Below are 21,857 nucleotides of genomic sequence, written 5' to 3' on the forward strand. Positions count from 1 at the left end.
CTTAGTACAAATACTTCTAATAAAATACAATATCATTGGCTACGCAGAGATGTCACCTTCCTAGAGCCTAGAACTTATTGCAATATTAGTGTTACATAACCTGCAAAACATTCAGTGCTAAAGTCATTGCTTTAAAAACAAAATTACAGTCTCCTTAGAGACCAACAGAAATTGCCATAGCCGACTATATTTCAAGTCGTCAAGGCGGGGTATTGGGTAAAGTTTTCAATTAGCAATAATCACGCCTCGGATAAAACTCATAGGCTACGATACTGCCACTGCGCAAAGATGACCACTCACAGTTGCTCACAGTAGACTCACTCTCACGACTACACCTTTCTGTTATGGTGTCGGTGAGGGAGTTAGTTCAACAAAGATTAGTGAGTCTACAACAGTCGCTTTCTAATTTTGCATCAATGCATTTCAACAAGATCTTCAAACGGCAAACTAAACTACAAAAAATAGCATTCTCTATTAATTATAATAAACAAAAAAGAATAATTGATGAACATAATACCATGGAAAAAGTCAATCTACTATTATATCTTGAACGTGACAACAGACAGAAGAATACTTTTAGGGAAATCAACTAATTTTCACTGTCAACAGCTGTCAGGAAAAGCTAAACAACTACAACACTTACTGATTATTATGAAAAAACAAGTACTTCCACGGGCAAAATTGAAAGCAGAAGTGACAACATGTCATGTGCGACTTTCAAAGAGCACCACAAAGACAGAAGCTTTGAACATTCCATCTCAATAGGTAGGAACAACCAGGAAAAGTAAACATATCAAGAATAAAACCTTATCAATATTCCCAGACTATATTCTTTATGGCCATTACATCATATTTAGTAAAACTTAGTACAAATACTTCTAATAAAATACAATATCATTGGCTACGAAGAGATCTCACCTTACTGGAGCCTAGAACTTATTGCAATATTAGTGTAACATCATCTGCAAAACTTTCAGTGCTAAAGTCATTGATATTAAACAAAATTACAGTCTCCATAGAAACCAACAAAAATTGCCATAGCCGACTATATTTCAAGTCGTCAAGGCGGGGTATTGGGTAAAGTTTTCAATTAGCAATAATCGCGCCTCGGATAAACCTCATAGACTACGATACTGCCACTGCGCAAAGATGTCCACTCACAGTTGCTCACAGTAGACTCACTCTCACGACTACACCTGTCTGTTATGGTGTCGGTGAGGGAGTTAGTTCAACAAAGATTAGTGAGTCTACAACAGTCGCTTTCAAATTTTGCATCAATGCATTTCAACAAGATCTTCAAACAGATAACTAAACTACAAAAAATAGCATTCTCTATTAATTATAATAAACAAAAAAGAATAATCGTTGAACATAATACCATAAAAAAAGTTAATCTACAATTATATCTTGAACGTGACAACAGACAGAAGGAAACTTTTAGGGAAATCAACTAATTTTCACTGTCAACAGCTGTCAGGAAAAGCTAAACAACTACAACATTTACTGATTATTATGAAAAAACAAGTACTTCCACGGGCAAAATTGAAAGCAGAAGTGACAACATGTCATGTGCGACTTTCAAAGAGCACCACAAAGACAGAAGCTTTGAACATTCCATCTCAATAGGTAGGAACAACCAGGAAAAGTAAACATATCAAGAATAAAACCTTATCAATATTCCCAGACTATATTCTTTATGGCCATTACATCATATTTAGTAAAACTTAATACAAACACTTCTAATAAAATACAATATCATTGGCTACGCAGAGATCTCACCTTACTAGAGCCTAGAACTTATTTCAATATTAGTGTTACATCATCTGCAAAACATTCAGTGCTAAAGTCATTCATATTAAACAAAATTACAGTCTCCATAGAGACCAACAAAAATTGCCATAGCCGACTATATTTCAAGTCATCAAGGCGGGGTATTGGGTAAAGTTTTCAATTAGCAATAATCGCGCCTCGGATAAACCTCATAGGCTACGATACTGCCACTGCGCAAAGATGACCACTCACAGTTGCTCACAGTAGACTCACTCTCACGACTACACCTGTCTGTTATGGTGTCAGTGAGGGAGTTAGTTCAACAAAGATTAGTGAGTCTACTACAGTCGCTTTCAAATTTTGCATCAATGCATTTCAACAAGATCTTCAAACGGCAAACTAAACTACAAAAATAGCATTCTCTATTAATTATAATAAACAAAATAGAATAATCGTTGAACATAATACCATGGAAAAAGTCAATCTACTATTATATCTTGAACGTGAGAACAAACAGAAGAATACTTTTAGGGAAATCAACTAATTTTCACTGTCAACAGCTGTCAGGAAAAGCTAAACAACTACAACATTTACTGATTATTTTGATAAAACAAGTACTTCCACGGGCAAAATTGAAAGCAGAAGTGACATGTCATGTGCGACTTTCAAAGAGCACCACAAAGACAGAAGCTTTGAACATTCCATCTCAATAGGTAGGAACAACCAGGAAAAGTAAACATATCAAGAATAAAACCTTATCAATATTCCCAGACTATATTCTTTATGGCCATTACATCATAGTTAAACTTAGTACAGATATTGCAATAAAATACAATATCATTGGCTACGCAGAGATCTCACCTTACAAGAGCCTAGAATTTATTGCAATATTAGTGTTACATCATCTGCAAAACATTCAGTGCTAAAGTCATTGATATTAAACAAAATTACAGTCTCCATAGAGACCAACAAAAATTGCCATATCCGACTATATTTTAAGTCGTCAAGGCGGGGTATTGGGTAAAGTTTTCAATTAGCAATAATCGCGCCTCGGATAAACCTCATAGGCTACGATACTGCCACTGCGCAAAGATGACCACTCACAGTTGCTCACAGTAGACTCACTCTCACGACTACACTTGTCTGTTATGGTGTCGGTGAGGGAGTTAGTTCAACAAAGATTAGTGAGTCTACAACAGTCGCTTTCTAATTTTGCATCAATGCATTTCAACAAGATCTTCAAACAGATAACTAAACTACAAAAAATAGCATTCTCTATTAATTATAATAAACAAAAAAGAATAATCGTTGAACATAATACCATGGAAAAAGTTAATCTACAATAATATCTTGAACGTGACAACAGACAGAAGGAAACTTTTAGGGAAATCAACTAATTTTCACTATCAACAGCTGTCAGGAAAAGCTAAACAACTACAACATTTACTGATTATTATGAAAAAACAAGTACTTCCACGGGCAAAATTGAAAGCAGAAGTGACAACATGTCATGTGCGACTTTCAAAGAGCACCACAAAGACAGAAGCTTTGAACATTCCATCTCAATAGGTAGGAACAACCAGGAAAAGTAAACATATCAAGAATAAAACCTTATCAATATTCCCAGACTATATTCTTTATGGCCATTACATCATATTTAGTAAAACTTAATACAAACACTTCTAATAAAATACAATATCATTGGCTACGCAGAGATCTCACCTTACTAGAGCCTAGAACTTATTTCAATATTAGTGTTACATCATCTGCAAAACATTCAGTGCTAAAGTCATTCATATTAAACAAAATTACAGTCTCCATAGAGACCAACAAAAATTGCCATAGCCGACTATATTTCAAGTCATCAAGGCGGGGTATTGGGTAAAGTTTTCAATTAGCAATAATCGCGCCTCGGATAAACCTCATAGGCTACGATACTGCCACTGCGCAAAGATGACCACTCACAGTTGCTCACAGTAGACTCACTCTCACGACTACACCTGTCTGTTATGGTGTCAGTGAGGGAGTTAGTTCAACAAAGATTAGTGAGTCTACTACAGTCGCTTTCAAATTTTGCATCAATGCATTTCAACAAGATCTTCAAACGGCAAACTAAACTACAAAAATAGCATTCTCTATTAATTATAATAAACAAAATAGAATAATCGTTGAACATAATACCATGGAAAAAGTCAATCTACTATTATATCTTGAACGTGAGAACAAACAGAAGAATACTTTTAGGGAAATCAACTAATTTTCACTGTCAACAGCTGTCAGGAAAAGCTAAACAACTACAACATTTACTGATTATTTTGATAAAACAAGTACTTCCACGGGCAAAATTGAAAGCAGAAGTGACATGTCATGTGCGACTTTCAAAGAGCACCACAAAGACAGAAGCTTTGAACATTCCATCTCAATAGGTAGGAACAACCAGGAAAAGTAAACATATCAAGAATAAAACCTTATCAATATTCCCAGACTATATTCTTTATGGCCATTACATCATAGTTAAACTTAGTACAGATATTGCAATAAAATACAATATCATTGGCTACGCAGAGATCTCACCTTACAAGAGCCTAGAATTTATTGCAATATTAGTGTTACATCATCTGCAAAACATTCAGTGCTAAAGTCATTGATATTAAACAAAATTACAGTCTCCATAGAGACCAACAAAAATTGCCATATCCGACTATATTTTAAGTCGTCAAGGCGGGGTATTGGGTAAAGTTTTCAATTAGCAATAATCGCGCCTCGGATAAACCTCATAGGCTACGATACTGCCACTGCGCAAAGATGACCACTCACAGTTGCTCACAGTAGACTCACTCTCACGACTACACTTGTCTGTTATGGTGTCGGTGAGGGAGTTAGTTCAACAAAGATTAGTGAGTCTACAACAGTCGCTTTCTAATTTTGCATCAATGCATTTCAACAAGATCTTCAAACAGATAACTAAACTACAAAAAATAGCATTCTCTATTAATTATAATAAACAAAAAAGAATAATCGTTGAACATAATACCATGGAAAAAGTTAATCTACAATAATATCTTGAACGTGACAACAGACAGAAGGAAACTTTTAGGGAAATCAACTAATTTTCACTATCAACAGCTGTCAGGAAAAGCTAAACAACTACAACATTTACTGATTATTATGAAAAAACAAGTACTTCCACGGGCAAAATTGAAAGCAGAAGTGACAACATGTCATGTGCGACTTTCAAAGAGCACCACAAAGACAGAAGCTTTGAACATTCCATCTCAATAGGTAGGAACAACCAGGAAAAGTAAACATATCAAGAATAAAACCTTATCAATATTCCCAGACTATATTCTTTATGGCCATTACATCATATTTAGTAAAACTTAGTACAAATACTTCTAATAAAATACAATATCATTGGCTACGCAGAGATCTCACCTTCCTAGAGCCTAGAACTTATTGCAATATTAGTGTTACATCATCTGCAAAATATTCAGTGCTACAGTCATTGATATTAAACAAAATTACAGTCTCCTTAGAGACCAACAAAAATTGCCATAGCCGACTATATTTCAAGTCGTCAAGGCGGGGTATTGAGCAAAGTTTTCAATTAGCAATAATCGCGCCTCGGATAAACCTCATAGGCTACGATACTGCCACTGCGCAAAGATGACCACTCACAGTTGCTCACAGTAGACTCACTCTCACGACTACACCTGTCTGTTATGGTGTCGGTGAGGGAGTTAGTTCAACAAAGATTAGTGAGTCTACAACAGTCGCTTTCTAATTTTGCATCAATGCGTTTCAACAAGATCTTCAAACAGGTAACTAAACTACAAAAAATAGCATTCTCTATTAATTATAATAAACAAAAAAAAATAATCGTTGAACATAATCCCATGGAAAAAGTCAATCTACTATTATATCTTGAACGTGACAACAGACAGAAGAATACTTTTAGGGAAATCAAATAATTTTCACTGTCAACAGCTGTCAGGAAAAGCTAAACAACTACAACATTTACTGATTATTTTGAAAAAACAAGTACTTCCACGGGCAAAATTGAAAGCAGAAGTGACATGTCATGTGCGACTTTCAAAGAGCACCACAAAGACAGAAGCTTTGAACATTACATCTCAATAGGTAGGAACAACCAGGAAAAGTAAACATATCAAAAATAAAACCTTATCAATATTCCCAGACTATATTCTTTATGGCCATTACATCATATTTAGTAAAACTTAGTACAAATACTTCTAATAAAATACAATATCATTGGCTACGCAGAGATGTCACCTTCCTAGAGCCTAGAACTTATTGCAATATTAGTGTTACATAACCTGCAAAACATTCAGTGCTAAAGTCATTGCTTTAAAACAAAATTACAGTCTCCTTAGAGACCAACAGAAATTGCCATAGCCGACTATATTTCAAGTCGTCAAGGCGGGGTATTGGGTAAAGTTTTCAATTAGCAATAATCACGCCTCGGATAAAACTCATAGGCTACGATACTGCCACTGCGCAAAGATGACCACTCACAGTTGCTCACAGTAGACTCACTCTCACGACTACACCTTTCTGTTATGGTGTCGGTGAGGGAGTTAGTTCAACAAAGATTAGTGAGTCTACAACAGTCGCTTTCTAATTTTGCATCAATGCATTTCAACAAGATCTTCAAACGGCAAACTAAACTACAAAAAATAGCATTCTCTATTAATTATAATAAACAAAAAAGAATAATTGATGAACATAATACCATGGAAAAAGTCAATCTACTATTATATCTTGAACGTGACAACAGACAGAAGAATACTTTTAGGGAAATCAACTAATTTTCACTGTCAACAGCTGTCAGGAAAAGCTAAACAACTACAACACTTACTGATTATTATGAAAAAACAAGTACTTCCACGGGCAAAATTGAAAGCAGAAGTGACAACATGTCATGTGCGACTTTCAAAGAGCACCACAAAGACAGAAGCTTTGAACATTCCATCTCAATAGGTAGGAACAACCAGGAAAAGTAAACATATCAAGAATAAAACCTTATCAATATTCCCAGACTATATTCTTTATGGCCATTACATCATATTTAGTAAAACTTAGTACAAATACTTCTAATAAAATACAATATCATTGGCTACGAAGAGATCTCACCTTACTGGAGCCTAGAACTTATTGCAATATTAGTGTAACATCATCTGCAAAACTTTCAGTGCTAAAGTCATTGATATTAAACAAAATTACAGTCTCCATAGAGACCAACAAAAATTGCCATAGCCGACTATATTTCAAGTCGTCAAGGCGGGGTATTGGGTAAAGTTTTCAATTAGCAATAATCGCGCCTCGGATAAACCTCATAGGCTACGATACTGCCACTGCGCAAAGATGTCCAGTCACAGTTGCTCACAGTAGACTCACTCTCACGACTACACCTGTCTGTTATGGTGTCGGTGAGGGAGTTAGTTCAACAAAGATTAGTGAGTCTACAACAGTCGCTTTCTAATTTTGCATCAATGCATTTCAACAAGATCTTCAAACAGATAACTAAACTACAAAAAATAGCATTCTCTATTAATTATAATAAACAAAAAAGAATAATCGTTGAACATAATACCATGGAAAAAGTTAATCTACAATAATATCTTGAACGTGACAACAGACAGAAGGAAACTTTTAGGGAAATCAACTAATTTTCACTATCAACAGCTGTCAGGAAAAGCTAAACAACTACAACATTTACTGATTATTATGAAAAAACAAGTACTTCCACGGGCAAAATTGAAAGCAGAAGTGACAACATGTCATGTGCGACTTTCAAAGAGCACCACAAAGACAGAAGCTTTGAACATTCCATCTCAATAGGTAGGAACAACCAGGAAAAGTAAACATATCAAGAATAAAACCTTATCAATATTCCCAGACTATATTCTTTATGGCCATTACATCATATTTAGTAAAACTTAGTACAAATACTTCTAATAAAATACAATATCATTGGCTACGCAGAGATCTCACCTTCCTAGAGCCTAGAACTTATTGCAATATTAGTGTTACATCATCTGCAAAATATTCAGTGCTACAGTCATTGATATTAAACAAAATTACAGTCTCCTTAGAGACCAACAAAAATTGCCATTGCCGACTATTTCAAGTCGTCAAGGCGGGGTATTGAGCAAAGTTTTCAATTAGCAATAATCGCGCCTCGGATAAACCTCATAGGCTACGATACTGCCACTGCGCAAAGATGACCACTCACAGTTGCTCACAGTAGACTCACTCTCACGACTACACCTGTCTGTTATGGTGTCGGTGAGGGAGTTAGTTCAACAAAGATTAGTGAGTCTACAACAGTCGCTTTCTAATTTTGCATCAATGCGTTTCAACAAGATCTTCAAACAGGTAACTAAACTACAAAAAATAGCATTCTCTATTAATTATAATAAACAAAAAAAAATAATCGTTGAACATAATCCCATGGAAAAAGTCAATCTACTATTATATCTTGAACGTGACAACAGACAGAAGAATACTTTTAGGGAAATCAAATAATTTTCACTGTCAACAGCTGTCAGGAAAAGCTAAACAACTACAACATTTACTGATTATTTTGAAAAAACAAGTACTTCCACGGGCAAAATTGAAAGCAGAAGTGACATGTCATGTGCGACTTTCAAAGAGCACCACAAAGACAGAAGCTTTGAACATTACATCTCAATAGGTAGGAACAACCAGGAAAAGTAAACATATCAAGAATAAAACCTTATCAATATTCCCAGACTATATTCTTTATGGCCATTACATCATATTTAGTAAAACTTAGTACAAATACTTCTAATAAAATACAATATCATTGGCTACGAAGAGATCTCACCTTACTGGAGCCTAGAACTTATTGCAATATTAGTGTAACATCATCTGCAAAACTTTCAGTGCTAAAGTCATTGATATTAAACAAAATTACAGTCTCCATAGAAACCAACAAAAATTGCCATAGCCGACTATATTTCAAGTCGTCAAGGCGGGGTATTGGGTAAAGTTATCAATTAGCAATAATCGCGCCTCGGATAAACCTCATAGGCTACGATACTGCCACTGCGCAAAGATGTCCACTCACAGTTGCTCACAGTAGACTCACTCTCACGACTACACCTGTCTGTTATGGTGTCGGTGAGGGAGTTAGTTCAACAAAGATTAGTGAGTCTACAACAGTCGCTTTCTAATTTTGCATCAATGCATTTCAACAAGATCTTCAAACGGCAAACTAAACTACAAAAAATAGCATTCTCTATTAATTATAATAAACAAAAAAGAATAATTGATGAACATAATACCATGGAAAAAGTCAATCTACTATTATATCTTGAACGTGACAACAGACAGAAGAATACTTTTAGGGAAATCAACTAATTTTCACTGTCAACAGCTGTCAGGAAAAGCTAAACAACTACAACACTTACTGATTATTATGAAAAAACAAGTACTTCCACGGGCAAAATTGAAAGCAGAAGTGACAACATGTCATGTGCGACTTTCAAAGAGCACCACAAAGACAGAAGCTTTGAACATTCCATCTCAATAGGTAGGAACAACCAGGAAAAGTAAACATATCAAGAATAAAACCTTATCAATATTCCCAGACTATATTCTTTATGGCCATTACATCATATTTAGTAAAACTTAGTACAAATACTTCTAATAAAATACAATATCATTGGCTACGCAGAGATCTCACCTTACTGGAGCCTAGAACTTATTGCAATATTAGTGTAACATCATCTGCAAAACATTCAGTGCTAAAGTCATTGATATCAAACAAAATTACAGTCTCCATAGAGACCAACAAAAATTGCCATAGCCGACTATATTTCAAGTCGTCAAGGCGGGGTATTGGGTAAAGTTTTCAATTAGCAATAATCGCGCCTCGGATAAACCTCATAGGCTACGATACTGCCACTGCGCAAAGATGTCCACTCACAGTTGCTCACAGTAGACTCACTCTAACGACTACACCTGTCTGTTATGGTGTCGGTGAGGGAGTTAGTTCAACAAAGATTAGTGAGTCTACAACAGTCTCTTTGTAATTTTGCATCAATGCATTTCAACAAGATCTTCAAACAGGTAACTAAACTACAAAAAATAGCATTCTCTATTAATGATAATAAACAAAAAAGAATAATCGTTGAACATAATCCCATGGAAAAAGTCAATCTACTATTATATCTTGAACGTGACAACAGACAGAAAAATACTTTTAGGGAAATCAACTAATTTTCACTGTCAACAGCTGTCAGGAAAAGCTAAACAACTACAACATTTACTGATTATTTTGAAAATACAAGTACTTCCACGGGCAAAATTGAAAGCAGAAGTGACATGTCATGTGCGACTTTCAAAGAGCACCACAAAGACAGAAGCTTTGAACATTCCATCTCAATAGGTAGGAACAACCAGGAAAAGTAAACATATCAAGAATAAAACCTTATCAATATTCCCAGACTATATTCTTTCTGGCCATTACATCATATTTAGTAAAACTTAGTACAAATACTTCTAATAAAATACAATATCATTGGCTACGCAGAGATCTCACCTTACTAGAGCCTAGAACTTATTGCAATATTAGTGTTAAATCATCTGCAAAACTTTCAGTGCTAAAGGCATTGATATTAAACAAAATTACAGTCTCCATAGAGACCAACAAAAATTGCCATTGCCGACTATATTTCAAGTCGTCAAGGCGGGGTATTGGGTAAAGTTTTCAATTAGCAATAATCGCGCCTCGGATAAACCTCATAGGCTACGATACTGCCACTGTGCAAAGATGTCCACTCACAGTTGCTCACAGTAGACTCACTCTCACAACTACACCTGTCTGTTATGGTGTCGGTGAGGGAGTTAGTTCAACAAAGATTAGTGAGTCTACAACAGTCGCTTTCTAATTTTGCATCAATGCATTTCAACAAGATCTTCAAACGGCAAACTAAACTACAAAAAATAGCATTCTCTATTAATAATAAACAAAAAAGAATAATCGTTGAACATAATCCCATGGAAAAAGTCAATCTACTATTATATCTTGAACGTGACAACAGACAGAAGAATACTTTTAGGGAAATCAACTAATTTTCACTGTCAACAGCTGTCAGGAAAAGCTAAACAACTACAACATTTACTGATTATTTTGAAAATACAAGTACTTCCACGGGCAAAATTGAAAGCAGAAGTGACATGTCATGTGCGACTTTCAAAGAGCACCACAAAGACAGAAGCTTTGAACATTCCATCTCAATAGGTAGGAACAACCAGGAAAAGTAAACATATCAAGAATAAAACCTTATCAATATTCCCAGACTATATTCTTTATGGCCATTACATCATATTTAGTAAAACTTAGTACAAATACTTCTAATAAAATACAATATCATTGGCTACGCAGAGATCTCACCTTACTAGAGCCTAGAACTTATTGCAATATTAGTGTTAAATCATCTGCAAAACTTTCAGTGCTAAAGGCATTGATATTAAACAAAATTACAGTCTCCATAGAGACCAACAAAAATTGCCATTGCCGACTATATTTCAAGTCGTCAAGGCAGGGTATTGGGTAAAGTTTTTCAATTAGCAATAATCGCGCCTCGGATAAACCTCATAGGCTACGATACTGCCATTGTGCAAAGATGTCCACTCACAGTTGGTCACAGTAGACTCACTCTCACAACTACACCTGTCTGTTATGGTGTCGGTGAGGGAGTTAGTTCAACAAAGATTAGTGAGTCTACAACAGTCGCTTTCTAATTTTGCATCAATGCATTTCAACAAGATCTTCAAACGGCAAACTAAACTACAAAAAATAGCATTCTCTATTAATAATAAACAAAAAAGAATAATCGTTGAACATAATCCCATGGAAAAAGTCAATCTACTATTATATCTTGAACGTGACAACAGACAGAAGAATACTTTTAGGGAAATCAACTAATTTTCACTGTCAACAGCTGTCAGGAAAAGCTAAACAACTACAACATTTACTGATTATTATGAAAAAACAAGTACTTCCACGGGCAAAATTGAAAGCAGAAGTGACATGTCATGTGCGACTTTCAAAGAGCACCACAAAGACAGAAGCTTTGAACATTCCATCTCAATAGGTACGAACAACCAGGAAAAGTAAACATATCAAGAATAAAACCTTATCAATATTCCCAGACTATATTCTTTATGGCCATTACATCATATTTAGTTAAACTTAGTACAGATATTGCAATAAAATACAATATCATTGGCTACGGAGAGATCTCACCTTACTAGAGCCTAGAACTTATTGCAATATTAGTGTGACGTCATCTGCAAAACATTCAGTGCTAAAGTCAATGATATTAAACAAAATTACAGTCTCCATAGAGACCAACAAAAATTGCCATAGCCGACTATATTTCAAGTCGTCAAGGCAGGGTATTGGGTAAAGTTTTCAATTAGCAATAATCGCGCCTCGGATAAACCTCATAGGCTACGATACTGCCACTGCGCAAAGATGACCACTCACAGTTGCTCACAGTATACTCACTCTCACGACTACACCTGTCTGTTATGGTGTCGGTGAGGGAGTTAGTTCAACAAAGATTAGTGAGTCTACAACAGTCGCTTTCAAATTTTGCATCAATGCATTTCAACAAGATCTTCAAACAGATAACTAAACTACAAAAAATAGCATTCTCTATTAATTATAATAAACAAAAAAGAATAATCGTTGAACATAATACCATGGAAAAAGTTAATCTACTATTATATCTTGAACGTGACAACAGACAGAAGAATACTTTTAGGGAAATCAACTAATTTTCACTATCAACAGCTGTCAGGAAAAGCTAAACAACTACAACATTTACTGATTATTATGAAAAAACAAGTACTTCCACGGGCAAAATTGAAAGCAGAAGTGACAACATGTCATGTGCGACTTTCAAAGAGCACCACTGTGGTGGCTGCCTACACTGCCACCCCATCAGGGCAGTAACATCCTGCACCACACCCTACATATCTGTTCACTTTATTTTTGCATATACCTTTGGATTTCTTTTTCAAACATAACACACACATTTGATAACATTTATTAGCATGCTTCAGTTTACTTTTTTATAATTTGATGGTTTGTTTGAGTTACCAGTGCTAAGGGGAACCATTGTTGCTGCTGCTGCCATCTGCTGCTGGAAAATCAAGTCAGGCCTGACACAAGAATGCATCCCAGTCAGCAGAGGCCTTATATTCAGCAGGCAGCTAATTGGACTGAACCATCGCCCAGTGGACAAGGAACTCTTTTTGTGTTTCTTTACTTTAGTTTCCATTTTGATGCTCCTTAGTTTCATTCATTGTGTATGTTAATTTATCACATGTTGGGCATTAGTTTAGTTTGTTCTCTGTGGTTTGTCTTAGTCTCTTTAAAGTTCCCCCTTGTGTGTCTAGTTGGTTTGATCAGCCACTATATATGTTCCCTTGTGTTTCCAATTAAAAAGGTCAGTTTAATTATGTTGGTTTGTCTGTTCAGTTGTCCTCTGTTACATTTAAAAACTTGAGTTAACTTTGTTGCTTGGACCTCTTTTAAGGGCCCATTTTTGCCCATTTACACATTTAGAAAAATAAATTTAAATATTTTTGATAAAATTGTTTGATGTCCTTGCCTTCTACTGCTCGGTCCACCACAACCACAAAGACAGAAGCTTTGAACATTCCATCTCAATAGGTAGGAACAACCAGGAAAAGTAAACATATCAAGAATAAAACCTTATCAATATTCCCAGACTATATTCTTTATGGCCATTACATCATATTTAGTAAAACTTAGTACAAATACTTCTAATAAAATACAATATCATTGGCTACGCAGAGATCTCACCTTCCTAGAGCCTAGAACTTATTGCAATATTAGTGTTACATCATCTGCAAAACATACAGTGCTAAAGTCATTGATATTAAACAAAATTACAGTCTCCTTAGAGACCAACAAAAATTGCCATAGCCGACTATATTTCAAGTCGTCAAGGCGGGGTATTGGGTAAAGTTTTCAATTAGCAATAATCGCGCCTCGGATAAACCTCATAGGCTACGATACTGCCACTGCGCAAAGATGTCCACTCACAGTTGCTCACAGTAGACTGACTCTCACAACTACACCTGTCTGTTATGGTGTCGGTGAGGGAGTTAGTTCAACAAAGATTAGTGAGTCTACAACAGTCGCTTTTTTAATTTTGCATCAATGCATTTCAACAAGATCTTCAAACGGCAAACTAAACTACAAAAAATAGCATTCTCTATTAATTATAATAAACAAAAAAGAATAATCGTTGAACATAATACCATGGAAAAAGTTAATCTACAATTATATCTTGAACGTGACAACAGACTGAAGAATACTTTTAGGGAAATCAACTAATTTTCACTATCAACAGCTGTCAGGAAAAGCTAAACAACTACAACATTTACTGATTATTATGAAAAAACAAGTACTTCCACGGGCAAAATTGAAAGCAGAAGTGACATGTCATGTGCGACTTTCAAAGAGCACCACAAAGACAGAAGCTTTGAACATTCCATCTCAATAGGTAGGAACAACCAGGAAAAGTAAACATATCAAGAATAAAACCTTATCAATATTCCCAGACTATATTCTTTATGGCCATTACATCATATTTAGTAAAACTTAGTACAAATACTTCTAATAAAATACAATATCATTGGCTACGCAGAGATCTCACCTTACTAGAGCCTAGAACTTATTGCAATATTAGTGTTAAATCATCTGCAAAACTTTCAGTGCTAAAGGCATTGATATTAAACAAAATTACAGTCTCCATAGAGACCAACAAAAATTGCCATTGCCGACTATATTTCAAGTCGTCAAGGCAGGGTATTGGGTAAAGTTTTTCAATTAGCAATAATCGCGCCTCGGATAAACCTCATAGGCTACGATACTGCCATTGTGCAAAGATGTCCACTCACAGTTGCTCACAGTAGACTCACTCTCACAACTACACCTGTCTGTTATGGTGTCGGTGAGGGAGTTAGTTCAACAAAGATTAGTGAGTCTACAACAGTCGCTTTCTAATTTTGCATCAATGCATTTCAACAAGATCTTCAAACGGCAAACTAAACTACAAAAAATAGCATTCTCTATTAATAATAAACAAAAAAGAATAATCGTTGAACATAATCCCATGGAAAAAGTCAATCTACTATTATATCTTGAACGTGACAACAGACAGAAGAATACTTTTAGGGAAATCAACTAATTTTCACTGTCAACAGCTGTCAGGAAAAGCTAAACAACTACAACATTTACTGATTATTATGAAAAAACAAGTACTTCCACGGGCAAAATTGAAAGCAGAAGTGACATGTCATGTGCGACTTTCAAAGAGCACCACAAAGACAGAAGCTTTGAACATTCCATCTCAATAGGTAGGAACAACCAGGAAAAGTAAACATATCAAGAATAAAACCTTATCAATATTCCCAGACTATATTCTTTATGGCCATTACATCATATTTAGTTAAACTTAGTACAGATATTGCAATAAAATACAATATCATTGGCTACGGAGAGATCTCACCTTACTAGAGCCTAGAACTTATTGCAATATTAGTGTGACGTCATCTGCAAAACATTCAGTGCTAAAGTCAATGATATTAAACAAAATTACAGTCTCCATAGAGACCAACAAAAATTGCCATAGCCGACTATATTTCAAGTCGTCAAGGCAGGGTATTGGGTAAAGTTTTCAATTAGCAATAATCGCGCCTCGGATAAACCTCATAGGCTACGATACTGCCACTGCGCAAAGATGACCACTCACAGTTGCTCACAGTATACTCACTCTCACGACTACACCTGTCTGTTATGGTGTCGGTGAGGGAGTTAGTTCAACAAAGATTAGTGAGTCTACAACAGTCGCTTTCAAATTTTGCATCAATGCATTTCAACAAGATCTTCAAACAGATAACTAAACTACAAAAAATAGCATTCTCTATTAATTATAATAAACAAAAAAGAATAATCGTTGAACATAATACCATGGAAAAAGTTAATCTACTATTATATCTTGAACGTGACAACAGACAGAAGAATACTTTTAGGGAAATCAACTAATTTTCACTATCAACAGCTGTCAGGAAAAGCTAAACAACTACAACATTTACTTATTATTATGAAAAAACAAGTACTTCCACGGGCAAAATTGAAAGCAGAAGTGACAACATGTCATGTGCGACTTTCAAAGAGCACCACAAAGACAGAAGCTTTGAACATTCCATCTCAATAGGTAGGAACAACCAGGAAAAGTAAACATATCAAGAATAAAACCTTATCAATATTCCCAGACTATATTCTTTATGGCCATTACATCATATTTAGTAAAACTTAGTACAAATACTTCTAATAAAATACAATATCATTGGCTATGCAGAGATCTCACCTTACTGGAGCCTAGAACTTATTGCAATATTAGTGTAACATCATCTGCAAAACATTCAGTGCTAAAGGCATTGATATCAAACAAAATTACAGTCTCCATAGAGACCAACAAAAATTGCCATAGCCGACTATATTTCAAGTCGTCAAGGCGGGGTATTGGGCAAAGTTTTCAATTAGCAATAATCGCGCCTCAGATAAACCTCATAGGCTACGATACTGCCACTGCGCAAAGATGTCCACTCACAGTTGCTCACAGTAGACTCACTCTAACGACTACACCTGTCTGTTATGGTGTCGGTGAGGGAGTTAGTTCAACAAAGATTAGTGAGTCTACAACAGTCGCTTTCTAATTTTGCATCAATGCGTTTCAACAAGATCTTCAAACAGGTAACTAAACTACAAAAAATAGCATTCTCTATTAATGATAATAAACAAAAAAGAATAATCGTTGAACATAATCCCATGGAAAAAGTCAATCTACTATTATATCTTGAACGTGACAACAGACAGAAGAATACTTTTAGGGAAATCAACTAATTTTCACTGTCAACAGCTGTCAGGAAAAGCTAAACAACTACAACATTTACTGATTATTTTGAAAATACAAGTACTTCCACGGGCAAAATTGAAAGCAGAAGTGACATGTCATGTGCGACTTTCAAAGAGCACCACAAAGACAGAAGCTTTGAACATTCCATCTCAATAGGTAGGAACAACCAGGAAAAGTAAACATATCAAGAATAAAACCTTATCAATATTCCCAGACTATATTCTTTATGGCCATTACATCATATTTAGTTAAACTTAGTACAGATATTGCAATAAAATACAATATCATTGGCTACGGAGAGATCTCACCTTACTAGAGCCTAGAACTTATTGCAATATTAGTGTGACGTCATCTGCAAAACATTCAGTGCTAAAGTCAATGATATTAAACAAAATTACAGTCTCCATAGAGACCAACAAAAATTGCCATAGCCGACTATATTTCAAGTCGTCAAGGCAGGGTATTGGGTAAAGTTTTCAATTAGCAATAATCGCGCCTCGGATAAACCTCATAGGCTACGATACTGCCACTGCGCAAAGATGACCACTCACAGTTGCTCACAGTATACTCACTCTCACGACTACACCTGTCTGTTATGGTGTCGGTGAGGGAGTTAGTTCAACAAAGATTAGTGAGTCTACAACAGTCGCTTTCAAATTTTGCATCAATGCATTTCAACAAGATCTTCAAACAGATAACTAAACTACAAAAAATAGCATTCTCTATTAATTATAATAAACAAAAAAGAATAATCGTTGAACATAATACCATGGAAAAAGTTAATCTACTATTATATCTTGAACGTGACAACAGACAGAAGAATACTTTTAGGGAAATCAACTAATTTTCACTGTCAACAGCTGTCAGGAAAAGCTAAACAACTACAACATTTACTGATTATTTTGAAAATACAAGTACTTCCACGGGCAAAATTGAAAGCAGAAGTGACATGTCATGTGCGACTTTCAAAGAGCACCACAAAGACAGAAGCTTTGAACATTCCATCTCAATAGGTAGGAACAACCAGGAAAAGTAAACATATCAAGAATAAAACCTTATCAATATTCCCAGACTATATTCTTTATGGCCATTACATCATATTTAGTAAAACTTAGTACAAATACTTCTAATAAAATACAATATCATTGGCTACGCAGAGATCTCACCTTACTAGAGCCTAGAACTTATTGCAATATTAGTGTTAAATCATCTGCAAAACTTTCAGTGCTAAAGGCATTGATATTAAACAAAATTACAGTCTCCATAGAGACCAACAAAAATTGCCATTGCCGACTATATTTCAAGTCGTCAAGGCAGGGTATTGGGTAAAGTTTTTCAATTAGCAATAATCGCGCCTCGGATAAACCTCATAGGCTACGATACTGCCATTGTGCAAAGATGTCCACTCACAGTTGGTCACAGTAGACTCACTCTCACAACTACACCTGTCTGTTATGGTGTCGGTGAGGGAGTTAGTTCAACAAAGATTAGTGAGTCTACAACAGTCGCTTTCTAATTTTGCATCAATGCATTTCAACAAGATCTTCAAACGGCAAACTAAACTACAAAAAATAGCATTCTCTATTAATAATAAACAAAAAAGAATAATCGTTGAACATAATCCCATGGAAAAAGTCAATCTACTATTATATCTTGAACGTGACAACAGACAGAAGAATACTTTTAGGGAAATCAACTAATTTTCACTGTCAACAGCTGTCAGGAAAAGCTAAACAACTACAACATTTACTGATTATTATGAAAAAACAAGTACTTCCACGGGCAAAATTGAAAGCAGAAGTGACATGTCATGTGCGACTTTCAAAGAGCACCACAAAGACAGAAGCTTTGAACATTCCATCTCAATAGGTAGGAACAACCAGGAAAAGTAAACATATCAAGAATAAAACCTTATCAATATTCCCAGACTATATTCTTTATGGCCATTACATCATATTTAGTTAAACTTAGTACAGATATTGCAATAAAATACAATATCATTGGCTACGGAGAGATCTCACCTTACTAGAGCCTAGAACTTATTGCAATATTAGTGTGACGTCATCTGCAAAACATTCAGTGCTAAAGTCAATGATATTAAACAAAATTACAGTCTCCATAGAGACCAACAAAAATTGCCATAGCCGACTATATTTCAAGTCGTCAAGGCAGGGTATTGGGTAAAGTTTTCAATTAGCAATAATCGCGCCTCGGATAAACCTCATAGGCTACGATACTGCCACTGCGCAAAGATGACCACTCACAGTTGCTCACAGTATACTCACTCTCACGACTACACCTGTCTGTTATGGTGTCGGTGAGGGAGTTAGTTCAACAAAGATTAGTGAGTCTACAACAGTCGCTTTCAAATTTTGCATCAATGCATTTCAACAAGATCTTCAAACAGATAACTAAACTACAAAAAATAGCATTCTCTATTAATTATAATAAACAAAAAAGAATAATCGTTGAACATAATACCATGGAAAAAGTTAATCTACTATTATATCTTGAACGTGACAACAGACAGAAGAATACTTTTAGGGAAATCAACTAATTTTCACTATCAACAGCTGTCAGGAAAAGCTAAACAACTACAACATTTACTGATTATTATGAAAAAACAAGTACTTCCACGGGCAAAATTGAAAGCAGAAGTGACAACATGTCATGTGCGACTTTCAAAGAGCACCACTGTGGTGGCTGCCTACACTGCCACCCCATCAGGGCAGTAACATCCTGCACCACACCCTACATATCTGTTCACTTTATTTTTGCATATACCTTTGGATTTCTTTTTCAAACATAACACACACATTTGATAACATTTATTAGCATGCTTCAGTTTACTTTTTTATAATTTGATGGTTTGTTTGAGTTACCAGTGCTAAGGGGAACCATTGTTGCTGCTGCTGCCATCTGCTGCTGGAAAATCAAGTCAGGCCTGACACAAGAATGCATCCCAGTCAGCAGAGGCCTTATATTCAGCAGGCAGCTAATTGGACTGAACCATCGCCCAGTGGACAAGGAACTCTTTTTGTGTTTCTTTACTTTAGTTTCCATTTTGATGCTCCTTAGTTTCATTCATTGTGTATGTTAATTTATCACATGTTGGGCATTAGTTTAGTTTGTTCTCTGTGGTTTGTCTTAGTCTCTTTAAAGTTCCCCCTTGTGTGTCTAGTTGGTTTGATCAGCCACTATATATGTTCCCTTGTGTTTCCAATTAAAAAGGTCAGTTTAATTATGTTGGTTTGTCTGTTCAGTTGTCCTCTGTTACATTTAAAAACTTGAGTTAACTTTGTTGCTTGGACCTCTTTTAAGGGCCCATTTTTGCCCATTTACACATTTAGAAAAATAAATTTAAATATTTTTGATAAAATTGTTTGCTGTCCTTGCCTTCTACTGCTCGGTCCACCACAACCACAAAGACAGAAGCTTTGAACATTCCATCTCAATAGGTAGGAACAACCAGGAAAAGTAAACATATCAAGAATAAAACCTTATCAATATTCCCAGACTATATTCTTTATGGCCATTACATCATATTTAGTAAAACTTAGTACAAATACTTCTAATAAAATACAATATCATTGGCTACGCAGAGATCTCACCTTACTGGAGCCTAGAACTTATTGCAATATTAGTGTAACATCATCTGCAAAACATTCAGTGCTAAAGTCATTGATATCAAACAAAATTACAGTCTCCATAGAGACCAACAAAAATTGCCATAGCCGACTATATTTCAAGTCGTCAAGGCGGGGTATTGGGCAAAGTTTTCAATTAGCAATAATCGCGCCTCGGATAAACCTCATAGGCTACGATACTGCCACTGCGCAAAGATGTCCACTCACAGTTGCTCACAGTAGACTCACTCTAACGACTACACCTGTCTGTTATGGTGTCGGTGAGGGAGTTAGTTCAACAAAGATTAGTTAGTCTACAACAGTCGCTTTCTAATTTTGCATCAATGCGTTTCAACAAGATATTCAAACAGGTAACTAAACTACAAAAAATAGCATTCTCTATTAATGATAATAAACAAAAAAGAATAATCGTTGAACATAATCCCATGGAAAAAGTCAATCTACTATTATATCTTGAACGTGACAACAGACAGAAGAATACTTTTAGGGAAATCAACTAATTTTCACTGTCAACAGCTGTCAGGAAAAGCTAAACAACTACAACATTTACTGATTATTTTGAAAATACAAGTACTTCCACGGGCAAAATTGAAAGCAGAAGTGACATGTCATGTGCGACTTTCAAAGAGCACCACAAAGACAGAAGCTTTGAACATTCCATCTCAATAGGTAGGAACAACCAGGAAAAGTAAACATATCAAGAATAAAACCTTATCAATATTCCCAGACTATATTCTTTCTGGCCATTACATCATATTTAGTAAAACTTAGTACAAATACTTCTAATAAAATACAATATCATTGGCTACGCAGAGATCTCACCTTACTAGAGCCTAGAACTTATTGCAATATTAGTGTTAAATCATCTGCAAAACTTTCAGTGCTAAAGGCATTGATATTAAACAAAATTACAGTCTCCATAGAGACCAACAAAAATTGCCATTGCCGACTATATTTCAAGTCGTCAAGGCGGGGTATTGGGTAAAGTTTTCAATTAGCAATAATCGCGCCTCGGATAAACCTCATAGGCTACGATACTGCCACTGTGCAAAGATGTCCACTCACAGTTGCTCACAGTAGACTCACTCTCACGACTACACCTGTCTGTTATGGTGTCGGTGAGGGAGTTAGTTCAACAAAGATTAGTGAGTCTACAACAGTCGCTTTCTAATTTTGCATCAATGCGTTTCAACAAGATCTTCAAACAGGTAACTAAACTACAAAAAATAGCATTCTCTATTAATTATAATAAACAAAAAAGAATAATCGTTGAACATAATACCATGGAAAAAGTCAATCTACTATTATATCTTGAACGTGAGAACAGACAGAAGAATACTTTTAGGGAAATCAACTAATTTTCACTGTCAACAGCTGTCAGGAAAAGCTAAACAACTACAACATTTACTGATTATTTTGAAAATAC

General features: G+C 35.4%; 24 non-coding genes across 24 annotated transcripts; all 24 read right to left on the reverse strand.

Moving 5' to 3' along the window:
* Window positions 1–149: 149 nt before the first annotated feature.
* Window positions 150–290, reverse strand: LOC111947584 (U4 spliceosomal RNA). The gene has a single exon (XR_002873464.1). It is a non-coding gene; the product is annotated as a U4 spliceosomal RNA (small nuclear RNA).
* Window positions 291–1,010: 720 nt separating this feature from the next.
* On the reverse strand, window positions 1,011–1,151 carry LOC111947579 (U4 spliceosomal RNA). Its single transcript, XR_002873459.1, has one exon. It is a non-coding gene; the product is annotated as a U4 spliceosomal RNA (small nuclear RNA).
* Window positions 1,152–1,871: 720 nt separating this feature from the next.
* Window positions 1,872–2,012, reverse strand: LOC111947568 (U4 spliceosomal RNA). Its single transcript, XR_002873448.1, has one exon. It is a non-coding gene; the product is annotated as a U4 spliceosomal RNA (small nuclear RNA).
* Window positions 2,013–2,723: 711 nt separating this feature from the next.
* LOC111947575 (U4 spliceosomal RNA) lies at window positions 2,724–2,864 on the reverse strand. The gene has a single exon (XR_002873455.1). It is a non-coding gene; the product is annotated as a U4 spliceosomal RNA (small nuclear RNA).
* A 720-nt stretch (window positions 2,865–3,584) lies between these two features.
* Window positions 3,585–3,725, reverse strand: LOC111947569 (U4 spliceosomal RNA). Its single transcript, XR_002873449.1, has one exon. It is a non-coding gene; the product is annotated as a U4 spliceosomal RNA (small nuclear RNA).
* Window positions 3,726–4,436: 711 nt separating this feature from the next.
* Window positions 4,437–4,577, reverse strand: LOC111947576 (U4 spliceosomal RNA). Its single transcript, XR_002873456.1, has one exon. It is a non-coding gene; the product is annotated as a U4 spliceosomal RNA (small nuclear RNA).
* Window positions 4,578–5,297: 720 nt separating this feature from the next.
* LOC111947565 (U4 spliceosomal RNA) lies at window positions 5,298–5,438 on the reverse strand. The gene has a single exon (XR_002873445.2). It is a non-coding gene; the product is annotated as a U4 spliceosomal RNA (small nuclear RNA).
* A 717-nt stretch (window positions 5,439–6,155) lies between these two features.
* Window positions 6,156–6,296, reverse strand: LOC144993000 (U4 spliceosomal RNA). Its single transcript, XR_013657029.1, has one exon. It is a non-coding gene; the product is annotated as a U4 spliceosomal RNA (small nuclear RNA).
* Window positions 6,297–7,016: 720 nt separating this feature from the next.
* LOC144992964 (U4 spliceosomal RNA) lies at window positions 7,017–7,157 on the reverse strand. The gene has a single exon (XR_013656992.1). It is a non-coding gene; the product is annotated as a U4 spliceosomal RNA (small nuclear RNA).
* Window positions 7,158–7,877: 720 nt separating this feature from the next.
* On the reverse strand, window positions 7,878–8,016 carry LOC144992959 (U4 spliceosomal RNA). Its single transcript, XR_013656987.1, has one exon. It is a non-coding gene; the product is annotated as a U4 spliceosomal RNA (small nuclear RNA).
* Window positions 8,017–8,733: 717 nt separating this feature from the next.
* On the reverse strand, window positions 8,734–8,874 carry LOC144992995 (U4 spliceosomal RNA). The gene has a single exon (XR_013657024.1). It is a non-coding gene; the product is annotated as a U4 spliceosomal RNA (small nuclear RNA).
* Window positions 8,875–9,594: 720 nt separating this feature from the next.
* LOC144992965 (U4 spliceosomal RNA) lies at window positions 9,595–9,735 on the reverse strand. Its single transcript, XR_013656993.1, has one exon. It is a non-coding gene; the product is annotated as a U4 spliceosomal RNA (small nuclear RNA).
* Window positions 9,736–10,452: 717 nt separating this feature from the next.
* LOC111947580 (U4 spliceosomal RNA) lies at window positions 10,453–10,593 on the reverse strand. The gene has a single exon (XR_002873460.2). It is a non-coding gene; the product is annotated as a U4 spliceosomal RNA (small nuclear RNA).
* A 714-nt stretch (window positions 10,594–11,307) lies between these two features.
* LOC111947578 (U4 spliceosomal RNA) lies at window positions 11,308–11,449 on the reverse strand. The gene has a single exon (XR_002873458.2). It is a non-coding gene; the product is annotated as a U4 spliceosomal RNA (small nuclear RNA).
* Window positions 11,450–12,162: 713 nt separating this feature from the next.
* On the reverse strand, window positions 12,163–12,303 carry LOC144992975 (U4 spliceosomal RNA). The gene has a single exon (XR_013657004.1). It is a non-coding gene; the product is annotated as a U4 spliceosomal RNA (small nuclear RNA).
* A 1,449-nt stretch (window positions 12,304–13,752) lies between these two features.
* LOC144992961 (U4 spliceosomal RNA) lies at window positions 13,753–13,893 on the reverse strand. The gene has a single exon (XR_013656989.1). It is a non-coding gene; the product is annotated as a U4 spliceosomal RNA (small nuclear RNA).
* Window positions 13,894–14,611: 718 nt separating this feature from the next.
* On the reverse strand, window positions 14,612–14,753 carry LOC144992997 (U4 spliceosomal RNA). Its single transcript, XR_013657026.1, has one exon. It is a non-coding gene; the product is annotated as a U4 spliceosomal RNA (small nuclear RNA).
* Window positions 14,754–15,466: 713 nt separating this feature from the next.
* Window positions 15,467–15,607, reverse strand: LOC144992976 (U4 spliceosomal RNA). The gene has a single exon (XR_013657005.1). It is a non-coding gene; the product is annotated as a U4 spliceosomal RNA (small nuclear RNA).
* A 720-nt stretch (window positions 15,608–16,327) lies between these two features.
* LOC144992985 (U4 spliceosomal RNA) lies at window positions 16,328–16,468 on the reverse strand. The gene has a single exon (XR_013657014.1). It is a non-coding gene; the product is annotated as a U4 spliceosomal RNA (small nuclear RNA).
* A 716-nt stretch (window positions 16,469–17,184) lies between these two features.
* On the reverse strand, window positions 17,185–17,325 carry LOC144992977 (U4 spliceosomal RNA). Its single transcript, XR_013657006.1, has one exon. It is a non-coding gene; the product is annotated as a U4 spliceosomal RNA (small nuclear RNA).
* A 717-nt stretch (window positions 17,326–18,042) lies between these two features.
* Window positions 18,043–18,184, reverse strand: LOC144992998 (U4 spliceosomal RNA). The gene has a single exon (XR_013657027.1). It is a non-coding gene; the product is annotated as a U4 spliceosomal RNA (small nuclear RNA).
* A 713-nt stretch (window positions 18,185–18,897) lies between these two features.
* Window positions 18,898–19,038, reverse strand: LOC144992978 (U4 spliceosomal RNA). Its single transcript, XR_013657007.1, has one exon. It is a non-coding gene; the product is annotated as a U4 spliceosomal RNA (small nuclear RNA).
* A 1,449-nt stretch (window positions 19,039–20,487) lies between these two features.
* LOC144992970 (U4 spliceosomal RNA) lies at window positions 20,488–20,628 on the reverse strand. The gene has a single exon (XR_013656997.1). It is a non-coding gene; the product is annotated as a U4 spliceosomal RNA (small nuclear RNA).
* A 717-nt stretch (window positions 20,629–21,345) lies between these two features.
* On the reverse strand, window positions 21,346–21,486 carry LOC144992968 (U4 spliceosomal RNA). The gene has a single exon (XR_013656995.1). It is a non-coding gene; the product is annotated as a U4 spliceosomal RNA (small nuclear RNA).
* Window positions 21,487–21,857: the final 371 nt, after the last annotated feature.

Source organism: Oryzias latipes, chromosome 6 (genome assembly GCF_053564925.1).
Source record: "Oryzias latipes strain Hd-rR chromosome 6, Olatipes_Hd-rR_3.1".
Classification (NCBI taxonomy): domain Eukaryota; kingdom Metazoa; phylum Chordata; class Actinopteri; order Beloniformes; family Adrianichthyidae; genus Oryzias; species Oryzias latipes.